The sequence below is a fragment of the Seriola dumerili genome, unplaced genomic scaffold, assembly GCF_002260705.1.
Source record: "Seriola dumerili isolate Sdu_G_001 unplaced genomic scaffold, Sdu_1.0 BDQW01000219.1, whole genome shotgun sequence".
Lineage (NCBI taxonomy): Eukaryota > Metazoa > Chordata > Actinopteri > Carangiformes > Carangidae > Seriola > Seriola dumerili.
The window spans coordinates 5,496,884-5,511,508 of record NW_019174474.1 but is presented as its reverse complement, the minus strand read 5'-3'; positions in this window follow the sequence as shown (position 1 = coordinate 5,511,508).

Here is a 14,625-nt window from a genome sequence, read left to right as displayed (position 1 = left end):
CCCCAGCTCCTAGCTCCTGCAGCAGGGCCAGGTAGTAGCTGGCCCGTGCCATCCATTATTCCCAGGCAGGAGTGCATTAAAGATTCATCTCTGCAGCTCAACCTCAAAGGAAAGACTATGACCCCTGGTATAGCTGCTGAATTATGGAGACTGCCAATAAAGTTGTTTGCCTTTGATCTCATTCTCAGCGCCACCGCACCCCCCCTCCTCCCCCTCCCCCAGGTGAACGTGGACAGGTGAACACATGGACACGCGCAGACACCCACACACACAAAGTGCTGTCATATGCTCTGTATTCCACTTTTATTCACTCTTTCCACTTCATTTCTTTCCCTTGCAAACACAAATCTCCACTCTTATATTCTCCATATTCCATTTTCACCCTGTATTCCCCCTTTGCAGCCACTTTCCTCTTTGTCCCACACACACAAAAAAAACTACAAATAAAAGCATATCTCTGAGAAGATGATGATGGAACAATTATGTGAAAACAGTCTTGCCAGTCCCTTCCCTGCATACCAAGTGACTGTCTAGCGCTATAAATTCCAACCCAGCCATCATCCACAATCTCTGCCTCCCTCTCTTTAGCTAAAAGTGGCTTGCAGCTCCTGTGGCAGTGGTAGAAATACATTTGCTCATACATGCGCATTGTTTATATTTAATCGATGTCGAGTGGAGGGTCCTGTTCAAAATGGCTGTCATTTGTCAAGTATTAATAATTCAGTCACACAAGCACAAACACACAAAAAGGAACACTCAGGAAAGCATGCGCGCACACACTCCCACGCTTGTATGAAGTGCCACCTCACCTGAAGGTGAATATAAACACTCAGCTTTCATTCCCTTCTTCAGACAGCTCCTGCTGGTTATAGCATCGTGGTTTCGGACTAGAGGACTTGTGCAGCAGCTGCAGAGAGGCCGGTATACAAGACAGTTGTATGGACAGCTTCACTGCAAACCAAACATGAACACAGGAGCTCTCTGCGCATCAAGCTCTCAGTCAAGGTGTGGTGAGAGTTCACTTTATCATGTTATAGTTAATAGGTGGTGGTGCTGGTGAGCATAATGGGACATTAACTTTCCTCTTAATAGGTTCAAAGGACTCATACGCACACAGAAAGGTTGTGTGTAGCCTTGAAGGAAGAGGATGGATGACAGGTGAAGGTGGGGTTGTGTGTGTGTGTGATGGGGATATCCCATTACCTATGTACCCAGTCCCCCACCCTGGACCCAATTATAAATCTGGGCTGACCTGGACAGTAGTCACAAGGAGAACGTGGGGAAGGACAGAAATATGGAAGCTGTGGGTAAATCATGCCTGCCTCACTTTATTCTTTCTCTCTCTCTCTCACACACACACACACACACAAACACGCGTGCACGCGCGCACACGCACACGCACACACACACACACACACACACACACACACACACACACACACACACGTCCTCGTGTCTTCCTTATGTGTTGATAGATTTGTGGAAGTTGTTAGAAAGGATACAGGTGTACGGCTACAAAAACCGAGGATTTCTGCTTGATTAATGAGGTGTGACCAGCCCTCAGTGTTGTGTTCGGTGTGAATGCTTTTTCTCAGGGGATTTACAGGGAATGAAAAAAAAAAAAAAAAAAAAAAAAAAAAAAAAGCACACACATCGAGAGTGGATAACTCCCTGTGGAGTTCCTTGCCAGCCTCGTGAAAGTGCACATGTTGACTGGAGACCAATAATGGCATGTTGTTGCCATACAGAGGTGTTGCACCAGTGGTTTGGGAAGTGGAAGACTACATTCCTTGACATGAGATGGATTCTGAGTGCCAACATCAGTGATCATGGGCAGGGTCATGTTTGAGGACACCAGGTGGAGGAAGAGGGCGTTAGGTGTCCTGCAGTGGGAGGAGCAAAGAAGGGACATCAAAGAAGGAGTGTAGAGAGGGACAAAGGAAGTGATGGCCCAGTAATTTTGCATTTGCACGTCAGGAAAAACAAGGTGATAAGAGAGGTAACTTTCCAATGTCAGGGGAATCAGAGGTTGTTTTCTTTTCCTCTTGTTGACTTGTCTCAAGCTTGAAGGTCGCTGAAAAAGTGCATATGAGAAAAAGCACACAGTAACAAATTTAGCTTTTATAATCGCATAATGGGCAACAGCATGGCCTTAAATAAAGTCTGGTATATTCAATAAAATGTGATTTATTCATTGTATTCCCCCCAGAGAGCACCACACAGATGATGTGTTACAATCACTTATCTCAGCCCAATACACATTTTCTATAAAAACTGACAGATGCATTTTTTCTAGAGCATGCAGATGGGATGAAGGACCTGATATGACGTACTGTTCTCTGTTCTTGATATCATAATAGGTAAATCATATTTCATGTTCAGCCAGTTGTTCACTGCTCCTTTATAATACTCTGAGTATTATAATATATCAACCATCCAAAAAGCATTCACGACATGTCTATAATACCGAAGGCAGAGAGACCGCTGATGTGTGAAATAAAGGACAGCTTGACAGCACTTGAGCCGTCCTGTACGGCCCACGCAGAATCGTCCATATTAGAAGACAATGGAATTCTCAGTGAGAATAAAACCTAATACATCACACAGTCTTCAGTGCCACAATAAGAGAGACAAAGGGTAATAAATCATTCTGGACTTGTGTGACCCTTTTCCTGTATAAGCCTTCCCTAAGTTTGTCATTGCACATCACTACTGTGCCCCTATATTGGCCCTTACATGTTTTACCTGTGGAATCAGCTCACTGTCAGATACCTATATGAGGATAAATGTGTTATCTTAATAATCTACTATAACATAGTCACAACCTATAGCCAACATATTATGTGTCAGGAGCTGCAGGTTAAGAATAAATTACTAGTCTGGTGTGTTCATCTCAGATGACATATTTTCCAACATTCATTCTTGCGAATGCAAATTATTCTCTCATATGGTCCATGATCGTCATTACTGAGACAACAGGCACGAGGCACGTTTTAATTATGTCACATCAGAGAGTCTTCAGTAATTGTTATTTTCAGATTCTCTCGGTTCAGTCAGGGTTAGTACCACCATTGTGAATAATCTGTTAAAGGTCTGTTGTCTGAATCAGCAGTTTACCTAATGTAACTGGGGTCACATTGAAGTGAAGGTAAATAGAGACCAAAAGCTAGCCAAGCTGTGTTTAATGTTTCATATAAACATACCCTTGGAATGGTTTACAAGACGTCTGTTGTATATGGCTTGATGGAAAGAGATTTTACAGTACTGTACGCTTGTGCGTGTGTATGTGTGTGTGTGTGTGTGTGTGTGTGTGTGTGTGTGTGTGTGTGTGTGTGTGAATGGAATCAAGTGAGGTGAAGCAGCAATGTCACTGTCAAGGTCATAAACAAAGCTTCAGATGCTAATCTTTAATGGCCATTTTCCATCCTACCACCCTCCCCCAACTCTTTTACCGCTACCATCTTGTACTTTCCAGTTATATACCTGGCATGATTATTTTTTATTTTTTTCAACTTCATGGTGTGTGTTACTGTGTAAGTGCATGCAGGTGTGGTAGACAGAATAACAGCGTACAATGTGTATGTGTTGTGAGTGTGTGTGTTAGTGCATGCAAGTTGTCAAGGCCTGCAGGAGATATTCCTCCAGTGTGCCATTTTATCTCACACCTGTTCTATCTCCTTCATAGTTCTCTCTTTATTCAACCGCCTAATCTTCAGAGATGCTACTAAGCATACATATCTTATTTGCTTTCTGCAGGGCAAAGCTCCCCCGATTGGTGCCTTTGATAGAACCATCTCCATAGCAATCAGATAAGTGTTGCTGTATAGTCAGCTGAGCCAAACCCAGCCAATCATCAACAACCTGCACTCTCTGCCTAATGACTATCATGCTGTAAGCAGAAACAGGCCATACAGTGAAAGAATCAGGTTGAAGATCCTTGTCACTACCTTGCCACTGCTAATTATGTATGTTTTGTTATGATTCCAATTAAATGTTGTTATTTCCAGATTCTTAACCAATCCAAAATAATGGCTCGCCATTAGGAAAGGAGACAAAAAAAAGAGCACGTAATTAAAAATTTTCAGGTCAGTGTGCAAACAGTTCCCCATAATGCTTCTGGACTCAGAAATTTATGGACAACATCTTTGAGATTATGAGTTATTGCCCTCTCACTACTGAATTTCATAGAATTCGTAATGTATATCTTATTGTTGCTCTCCTAAATTATATTTCTAGTCTTTTCCCCAATCGAGGTAACCTTTCTCTATAACAATACTTTCCTCTTTAGAGCCAGATCACTGCTTACAGGCGAGGACTTTAATAAGAGTTCAAACATGACTAGGCTGATAGAAAGCTATGCATTCACCCCAGTCCACACACAGAGACACACACCAAAAATCAATACAATAACTGCATGAAGTCTGGCACTACTGCTGAGAGAAATGAAAGTGAGGGTTTGGTTGCAGTAAACAGAAAAAAAAAAAAAAAATGAAATAATGAGATCCCAGATCTCAGGGAAACGTTACATACTTTTAAATTGCAAACAGTCAAATTAGATAACTGTTAAAACTACAACCATCTACACATTAACATAATGTTTTGTACAGAGCTTTCATGTAATGAGAGCTGTATCAAGCAGCGGATGAACATAGAGGGAAAGCATGCAGTGCATTCTTTGCAATTTATATTCAAATGTCAGTTTGAAATATGACATGAAACCAATCCTGAATGAACACGCCGTGATCACAAAGCACTAAAACTTGTACTTCAAACTGTGGACTGTTACCCTCAGAAAAGGAAGTGGGTAATAGAGATGAGAGCTAAACTATGATTTATTGGGTGAAAAGAGTTACATTTTGATTTTCAATTAGATTTTCAGTGCCATGTTCATAATCATCATTACATATATGGCTCAACAAAACACAACAGATGCATGCTGTGTTAAAACACCTTACGCCCAATAAATTACAGCTCAAGAAAAGCTGTGTGCTCTTGTTTCAATCCTATGGTAGTGAGGGTTTAAATTTTTTGCATTTTTTTTTGCCATTGAGACAAATGCTAATTTGAAATTGTTTTTGTGGACTTCTGTAAAGCCATTATGCAAGTGCTTAACACATAACCATTCTTGAACTGGATTCAAACCAATATGAAAATGGCTACATCTCAAAACAACAAAAGAAATCATTCCTGTCATCACAAAACTCTACAAAGCCAAGAGCTGAGCAGAGGGGGAAAAAGCCCTCCTCTTCTCTTAAATATACCTGGCACCTGTTCACTTTTCTGGCCTCAGTAGGACCAAATTAAAACACTTTAACCTAACTCCAACTATAATTTAAACATAAAGGGAAAATCACAAAGCAAAATGCAGTGCTATGCGGCCCCAGAAAGACAGAAACAGAGTGGCAGATTACCTGACTATAGAGAATGGCATTAAATACAGAACCACTTTAACAAAGTACAGAGTCAGCAGGCTCGGCTTGGCTGTGCAGCAAGAAGACATGGCTCCCCAACAGCAGAGCAACTCAGCCAGCTGTAAAAAGAAAACAAGAGACACAGCGACAACTTCTGAACAGAATGCACTAAATTTCAGGCAGTCAGAGCAAAATATTTTAGCTAATTCGTGTACAAACATCTCCAGCTGTACTCACAAATGTGGCATAATTCCTCCAGTCTTTTCTCATAGGAATTTACATTCATCATGTAAAATGCATTTTGGGGGAAACATAATGCCTTCAGGAGTACATTTTTATCAACTCATCAAACAGAGTGGTCTTACTCATATTTGTAAAATGTTCCCCAGCGGCATTTAATGCTTCAAAAAACTGCACGTTAACTAAGGCATGATTAAGGTATGGTTAATTTAAAACATCTAAAGCCACTTAGGCAAGATTAGTGGCATATCATGGTAATGGATACATACCAAAACTGTCAATAATGACCAATATCACACAGGGAAAAACCTGGAGTCTCCAGTCAAACGCTGACTTGCTAAACTCAATGGCCATCACATTACTTCCTGCCCATGCATTAAATGTTTCAGTAGATGTAAATCACTAATGCATATCATAATTTATATGTTACAGGTTTGTTTTTTGTGGGTTAAATGTGGAAATGCCTCCTTTCAATTTAACATGAAAAATAAATCCACATCTATATTTAAAAAAAAAAAAAAAAAAAAAAAAGCCTGGTCTACTGTATATCCTATGGTTAAAATATCTCTAAACGAGTTTTTAAACAATAACAGCAGCAAACATGTATTTTCTATATAAATATACAGTGGAGTCATGGCATTCTGGACAGAGTGACACCCATTACGTGTGTGTTGTAATCTGAGTTTCTCTCTTCTTTGTTTTGGTAGCCAGTCTGGCAGCATGTGCATGTTAGTGCATGTGAGTCCCTCTTGTTAAACCATTGGTTGTTAAACAATTTCCTCCACTAAGGAAACCATTTTTACAGCTAAAAGGGCCTCAGACAAAGAAAAAGAGAAGAGCAGAGCACAGGTGGACTGACAATGGGCACTACCTGCTCAAAAAAAGTTATCAAAGTTTTTACCGGCTCTGTAGCCAGTGGATGGAGCTGCTAAAGGGTTGGAACAGAACTGGCTTTCATTTTCCTCCATGTGTAAGTAACTTGATGGGTTGATAATGTTACATGTGTTTCATTAGTGACTGGCTAGAGTAGGCATGATAACGTTAACAAACTTGCTGTTACTGATATTATGTATGTGTTCAGCAAATGTTGTTATCACTAGCTGGCTAACTGCCAGCATTACTGTGAAGCATATCACAGCAATGCTAGCCTGGGTTAATGGTTGTAGCTGTATTGTTTTTTGTTGGCTCTTGTGTACACAAGAGAAGTTTATTGTGCTGTGTTTCTTGTTGTGTGTTTAGTCGCCACTTTTACTGGGCTTTGTGACACCTTGCTGACTGAGAACATGAAGTGGAGTCCGGAGGTGCAGCCGAGATAGCATTTTTTTTGGTTTAAGATCTTGGTGGTCTAATGCTACATCTAGTGGCAGTGACAATCGTTTACAGAAGCTTTAAGCTGTACATTTGTGTTTTGTCTGTTGTTTTGAGTTATTTGTTGAGTATTCTGATTGATTTAAAGCTACAATTTAGAAAACTGACTTTGTTGTTGTTTGCTGATATTGGAAGTCAGCTTATAATATGAAAATGTCAGAGAGTAATAAAAACTTACATTTCCAACACTAAATTAAATTTTTCTTACCACTGGTATACGAGCAAATTTAGAAACCAGGATGATAAAGAATGTCACTTTTTAATTTGAATAATATTAATTTACATCATGAATTTTCATTTTAAAATAAGAACTTTTCATCAAATATCCAGCTTATTTTTTCATATGGGTGATGATGACAGGTGGTCTTTGATTTCAACAAAGAAATGGGAACATTTTCATTACCAAAACAAAGCCATGCTGATGCATACAAAGCACTGCGCAATGTTAGCAGTCCTTGGGTCAAGTTACGGCTTTTGTCCCTTCATAATAGGAACATCATATCCAAATGTCATTGAACATGTGCTGTGTGAGGAGGCTTTCCCCTAGACCCCAGAGACCTGGATGTAATCTTGTACACAACTGGCCTTCAAGTGGCACATCAATGAGTAAATATGCAGCTTCCCAGAAAAGAAAACATAATCCCCGAATTTGACGCTGAAGAGGCCTGATTACTTTTGTTGCTCTGTGGATCAATTGTAAGAGTAGGGGCTGTGAGTCTTCCCCCTAGAGACATGAGTGGGACATCTGAAAGCACAGCTCTTGTCATCTTACATCCATCCTCTCCATCCCCTTCCCCTGTCATCGACGATTGGGTCAGGGATAATGACTCTCACAGGGACCCTTTACAGGAAGATGGTCATTACGCAGATATGGTGGAAGAGTTACAAATACAGCCATCCATGTGATGGTTAACAATAGGCCACAACACAGCCGCTGAGAGAAAACCAGATCAGCCACTAGTTGTGTGATGCAGTGCATCATTTCCTCACCCTTTCCGCCCTTACCATCACTATTACACATCATGGAGAAACCGCATCAGTCATTCATCCTTTGCAGATACACATAGCTCGTTAAATCTCTACACCAGCCCTTTTACAACATTTGCATTCATAAATCAGTGCAAGGACTGTGAATAGGCTCTACTCCCTTATTTATTATTTCCCTCGCTACTTGAATGCTTCCATCTGGATCCGAGGGTCAAGACATCAACAACATAACGTAAAAAAAAATATATATATATATATCAACATATGCATAAAGGCACGGCAGCTGCTTATGATGTTCAAGTTTTGGCAGATGGCTCTCAGCCATTCTTCTTGCTGGATCTTACTGCTGTATGCAGTTATAGCTGCTGGAAAACAAGCCTTTTTAAATCCAAGGCTTAGGACAGACCATCTCTCCTCAACAATGTGAACAGAGCAAACATCATTACTGGCCAGACTGTGAGAGCTGCCAAGTTCTCCGACTGTGGTGGAATACAACCTTAAACTAAGTAAACCTCAGAGAGAGAAATTAGCTCAGTGGGTTGAAACCTAAGGCCGGGAATTTTCGGGTTTAGGGTGACAGGACCAATCAATGATGTTTTAGTTTCATTATTGGGCTGAATTAAATTAAAGCAGATGCTATTTGCACCCAGTTATGCAATCCAACAATGCTATTTGCACCCAGGGTGAACAGCCAATATAGCTATTTATTTTTATTTAAATCTATCTATATACTGTAATATTACATGTCCAAGTACTTCTAGGTTATCTGTGCAAAACATTGCTGTAGAAACAGTTTATCATATTAGCAACTTTCTCCAAAGTTGTTGTACCGAGTGCAACACTCTTTTGTAAATTGCAGTAACTGACATCAACATTCTCCAAATCTGTATATTTGTCTCTTAAAGTGAGATGCAACACTACACAACTGCCTTTGAGTTTTAGATATTATTTTGTTCATAATTCACAATTCCATAATTACCCAACTAGACAGGCTAAGAATCTCCTTCTTCCTTTGTATAAACCATCCCGTGGTCTGTTTTCTATCAAATATGGGGGAGTTATCTTGTGGAATGAAAATGTACAGTTAATGGATTCTTCTGTCATTACCTACTGTATGTACAAAAAGAGACTTAGAAATGCCCTGTTGTCAAAAACATTCAATTTGAATCAATAATCACTACAATAATGATCTATTAGAAACTAATGTTTATACCGTAAATAAAAGTTACTCTATACTTATTTTATATGTGCAATTATTAAAAGTGTTTTCATGTTTTTGGGGTGTGGCTTTCATATAAGCCATTACAGGTTTCTACCACACCTATACCTCTATATACTCTATATTTTCCTCATGTTTTTTGTATTTATATGTGAAACAAACAAACAATAAACTGTATGCAACAGCTACAGGTGGACAACCTCACAATGATGACAAAATACCAGCGTGCATGAGAATGCATCAGTCTGACATTAATGCTGATTTACTGCCTTCATCTCTTAATGTCATAAAACCTCTCTTTCATTACTTCTCTCCCATCCTTCTGCACTCTTCCCCCTCTCTCTCTCTCCCTCTGTCATACGACTAACACAGCCCACATTCTACTTCTGCTCAAAAGTTTCAACAGGAGCCACAGGCGAGGCTGTGCCACTTACACTCAGGTTTATAGTCTTGGTTTTATTATACACCTCCCCATAAGGCAGCCCTCAGAGACGATTACACCCCAGACACCTATTTAAAGGGCTTGGTGAGCTGCAGATGACGGAGCCTGGGCAGTGGCAGGTTGTCATCTGCAGGCCTTGTCTCTGTTTATGGGCTGTTAGAGCGTTTGAACCGCAGGGTCAGTCCTGCTGTGGAGCCACCATAACACTCCATAGGCAGACCACAAAATGAACAAAAATAAATCCTAATGAACCTTTTAAGCCCTCTTATCCATCCGTAGGCTACTAACACCATGTGTAAATAGATAATGCAAGGGGACAGGGGGAGAAGTGGTCTGCCAACAGGGACAATGAGAACAGGCAGAGGGGCTGTCACTCCTTGGTAAAACCTGGTGATCATCCTCTGAGGTGACAGATGCTGAAGAGGTGATAGGATACTGGTGCATGTATCACAGGGCAATGACTGTGTGTTTGTGTGAGCAGGAATTTGTGGGTGGGTGTTTTAACTTCTCTATCTACTCTCAAACTCATGTTAAACAAACACCCGTAGCGGTCATATGATGACCAGCCAATAATCTACAAATGATTCATAAACAAGGCAAATAATCGTTTGAAGTCACTTGATTTTTCTTGGTTTCAGGAAGCCCATTGAGACTCTTCTGTTAAGATAAAAACCTTCTTTCAGACCTTAAATTTTGCCCTTTATCTAGTTGTCTTGCTCCAGTCTCACTGTGTTTGTTATTCACTAAGTATCAGAAAGCCTCTGTTGAGAGGAAAGACAGCAACATACAATTAAAGGGAATGAGGAAACACGTCATAGAAGAGGGAATGAGGAAGTAAAGATTTTGAGTAAATGCTCATATGCTTGATATGATTAAGAGGAAGTCTTGTTTTTACTGTAAGCATGTGGGAGGTGGCTGACCCAACCTGGTGCCAAATGTCAACTAACAGAATCTGCTGGGGGTAAGACTCAATTATTTCCCACCTCTGGATATCCATCCCAAAAGCAGAGGAATCCGGGATCCGTTTTCAGCACTGCACAGACAGACATGGCAACTATATAACCAAACATAAGTCTAACTGAGGATTGAAGCCACTATGTAGTCTATTATGTCATGTCTTATCATAAGGTGAGAGGATGTTGTTCTAGATCATTTGTTAAAGTAAATTCTGAAAAATCACTGGTACATTGGCTTAGCCACAAGAACGACCACCATCTGGACAACAAAGAAGAAAAAATTAAATTACATTAAGGCTTAATCACCCTTTCCTGTAACCTTCATTTAGGATTCATTCTCACTTTGTTGTATTATAGCATCATTTCATCACCCTCTTCACTTCAGAGTGCAACAGTCGCAGCTCTGTGACTACACCTCAGCTGCGCCCCCACCACCATCATCTCCCTCCACCTTTATCAGAGAACATGTGGACAGAGGCTCAGTGAAAGAGGGCACAGAGAACAGGCAGGCTGAGGAGAGAGGTAATTTCTGCTGTCTCACCTCAGCGCTTTCCTCATTCGACTCTGATTAGCTCCAATAATGTATCTCAGACTTTTCAGCTGTTCAAAAAGGATGGGGGCTGAAAGGAAGTGAGCGAGAGGGGCAAGATGGTGAAGAATACGTCCCCTCCCTCACAGTTCTTCCACACCATTAATCTTTCTCTTCTCGCTGTCGTCTCGAGAAAGTGATTATGGTGACTTAATTGTATTTGAGGAGTTTCTCTACATTGTATATATTTTACCTTATAAGAGGACTTGTCAAACTTTGGAAATGTAGATTAGCAGCATTTCTCCTGGGCCACCTCAGACTTCAGGCATAGCATTTGAAATAGCAATGACTTGCATAAATCTTGACAAAATATAAGTGCACAAGCACATCATTCAATATGTTGTTCTATGAATCACATAATTATATATATATATATATCTCATGTATGGAAGTATACATACTGTACATCAACAATGTTGAGTGAATAGAAGATTTGTGAAAAGCACTTGACCAAAGGGAGGAAGAAATTTAGATTTTTTAAGTCTATTGCCAGACATTTGTCTAGAAATGATGTATGATAATGTTCTTGTGGCATCAACCAACATGCAACAAATAAGGTTAGTCTACAGCCACAACACTAGCAGCTCTATGAGATTGTACCAGGCACACCAGTGTTTCGAGCTAAATGCTAACATCATTATGTTAACCTGCCCACATGATAATGCAAATAATAATAATAATTAATTAAAAACATTTTTTTTATAAAAAATGTCTGTGTAATATTTCATGACAATCAAATAGCTGTTTAGATATTTCAGTCTGTACCTAAGTGGCGGACAAACCAATTAATGTAAATGCCATCCCTAGAGCCGTGCTGTGGCATGTGTAGCACAGTAATTATTTACAGACAGCTAGGACCTTAGTCTAGGTTCGGAGGAGCAGTTAAAACTACCACTCAGGAATAACGGACTACAGACCAAGTTAAGTTTCAACTAGCAGTAGGCATACACAGTAATTGGTACTAGATCACATATCTCACACACACATACCCAGAGGAATTTACACACTTAAATCATCCCCTACACACTCAAAATGAAACCAAAAATTTCCCAAAAAGAAAATAAAAAAAGTTGGGTTTTTTTTTGTTTTATCTCATTTTAGTTTAGTTTAAACCTATTTGGGCTACGAGAGCATTTTCAACTTTAAGGATCCTTTAAGCTGTCTTTTAGGTTATTTTTCCTTTTTAAGTTGACTCAGTTCCAAGCTCTCGTTACATCTAGTTAGTTAGGCCTATTTTAGAGTTTTGCTCTGTTTTTCTCAGCAACTTACCTAACCAGTAAAGTTCAGTTTTACAGTAACACAAAGCCCTTTGTATTACCAATTTGGTTCACAATAAATAGATAATAAAATAACATTCAGTACAGCATCAAAATACAAAACTCAAAATCACAGATCCTGTATATGATCAATAAACTAGAATTTTCACAACTCAGTGTGTAAACTGTCCTTTTGTTAAGTCCTTTATAAGTCCAGATGAGCTCCACCATGTGTTGTAGCAAAATACGGAATGTTTATTCATACTAAGATTCAGGTGTATGAATCAAGTCCTTACCCTAGGAGTGTAGGCTGGTACTGCAGCAGCAGACGCCAGATCCGAAGTGAATGGGTGGTTCGCCATCTTCTTTCCTCAGCTTTACCTATGTAACAAAAAGCGAACAGTTCAACTAAAAACCAGGGCGATACACATATAAATGTTTCAATCTTAACTTATTTGGTTACAAAAATGAAATACTTCAGAAGGACTAACATCTTAATGCAGTTTTAACTTAACTTAATCTGGGCCGCTCCCTAAAATTACGGTGCGGTTTACCTGGCTTCACTATAAAATCACAAAATACACAACACAAAACGTATTCACGCTGTCTTAGCTTAGTTACTAGCAAGTGTATATTTGTAAACAAGGAAATACCACGCTACTTAAGTATAAAAATAGTTTTAACTCACCAAATCCTCGTCCAAACCTCAACAAAAACAATATCCAGCACACAAAAGACGAACACAAAATCCTCCAAATATATGTGAAAAATAAAAGTCTCTCTTCCTCATGTCCCGACTCTCGGGAGCTTGTCTGTTGCACTTTTCTGTTTTTGTTTTTGTTTGTTTGTTATAAAATGGCGCCACAGTTACTAGCAAGTGTATATTTGTAAACAAGGAAATACCACGCTACTTAAGTATAAAAATAGTTTTAACTCACCAAATCCTCGTCCAAACCTCAACAAAAACAATATCCAGCACACAAACAAAAGACGAACACAAAATCCTCCAAATATATGTGAAAAATAAAAGTCTCTCTTCCTCATGTCCCGACTCTCGGGAGCTTGTCTGTTGCACTTTTCTGTTTTTGTTTTTGTTTGTTTTTGTTATAAAATGGCGCCACAGCTACGGTGATTGGCTGTTACCGCAGCACCTGTTAAAGGAGCAGTACACAAAGTAAAAATGCAATTTAACAGTGTTAACTATTATTATTGACTGTTTAGGGTTATGTTAACCTACTTACTTGCTCCGAGGATACACATGGCTGAAAGTGACCAATTTACGAATTTTGCTTTGCCTTCTTTGTTTTGACCACTGTACCAGGAGATCTCAGAAACCAACTGACTGTTGACATATAATGATATTTTGTATGCAAACGCTGCAACCATTATGGATTAACACGAGACAAATCCAACAGGGGGCCTTTTGAACAACACAGATTAACAATCATTATTTATAAAGGTAAAGACTGGAAGTCTAAACGTCAAAAATTTACATAAATACACAGCTCATTACCTTCTCCTTTTTCTGTGGACATCTTTCTCACAGGCTCTGCAATATGCCCACTCCCTCACATTATTTGTTCATTCGACTCTTAAAGAAGCTTTCATGGGTGTATTTTTCTAGCTGTGATAGACATCCAAATAAAGCTGATTATCAGGAGAAGATTTATACACTCCCATATGAATCTAAAAGACAAAAAATTTCTCATGGTAATTAATTTATAGTATGAACATATAAGAGGCTCAGCGCAACATTAGATGTGTAACACACACAATATGTTGAATGTTAATGATGTTAGCAAGAAAGAAAATGATGGTTCTCTCCATCGCCAATCTGTTTTAAGTTTGCAATCACATACCACTCCCCCCTAGCAAAGCAGTCTCCCAGGCATGCAGACACACAAAGGGACATCACACACAAATACAAATGAAAAACACACAATGTCCGCAGGATAGCCAGCGGTCATCGAGCACTGTCTCTTTCCTTCAGTTCAGACAAAAGCTTGCGACATGTTCATTAAGCAGCAGGGATCCCATTACTGCACTCAACAGCCTCCCTGTCACAATGCTCACACATAATTAGTTACACATGCAGCCCCAGGAATGCTAATTGTTGCTCTCCTCCCCTCACTCGCTCATTTCTTTCTGTATAGTTTC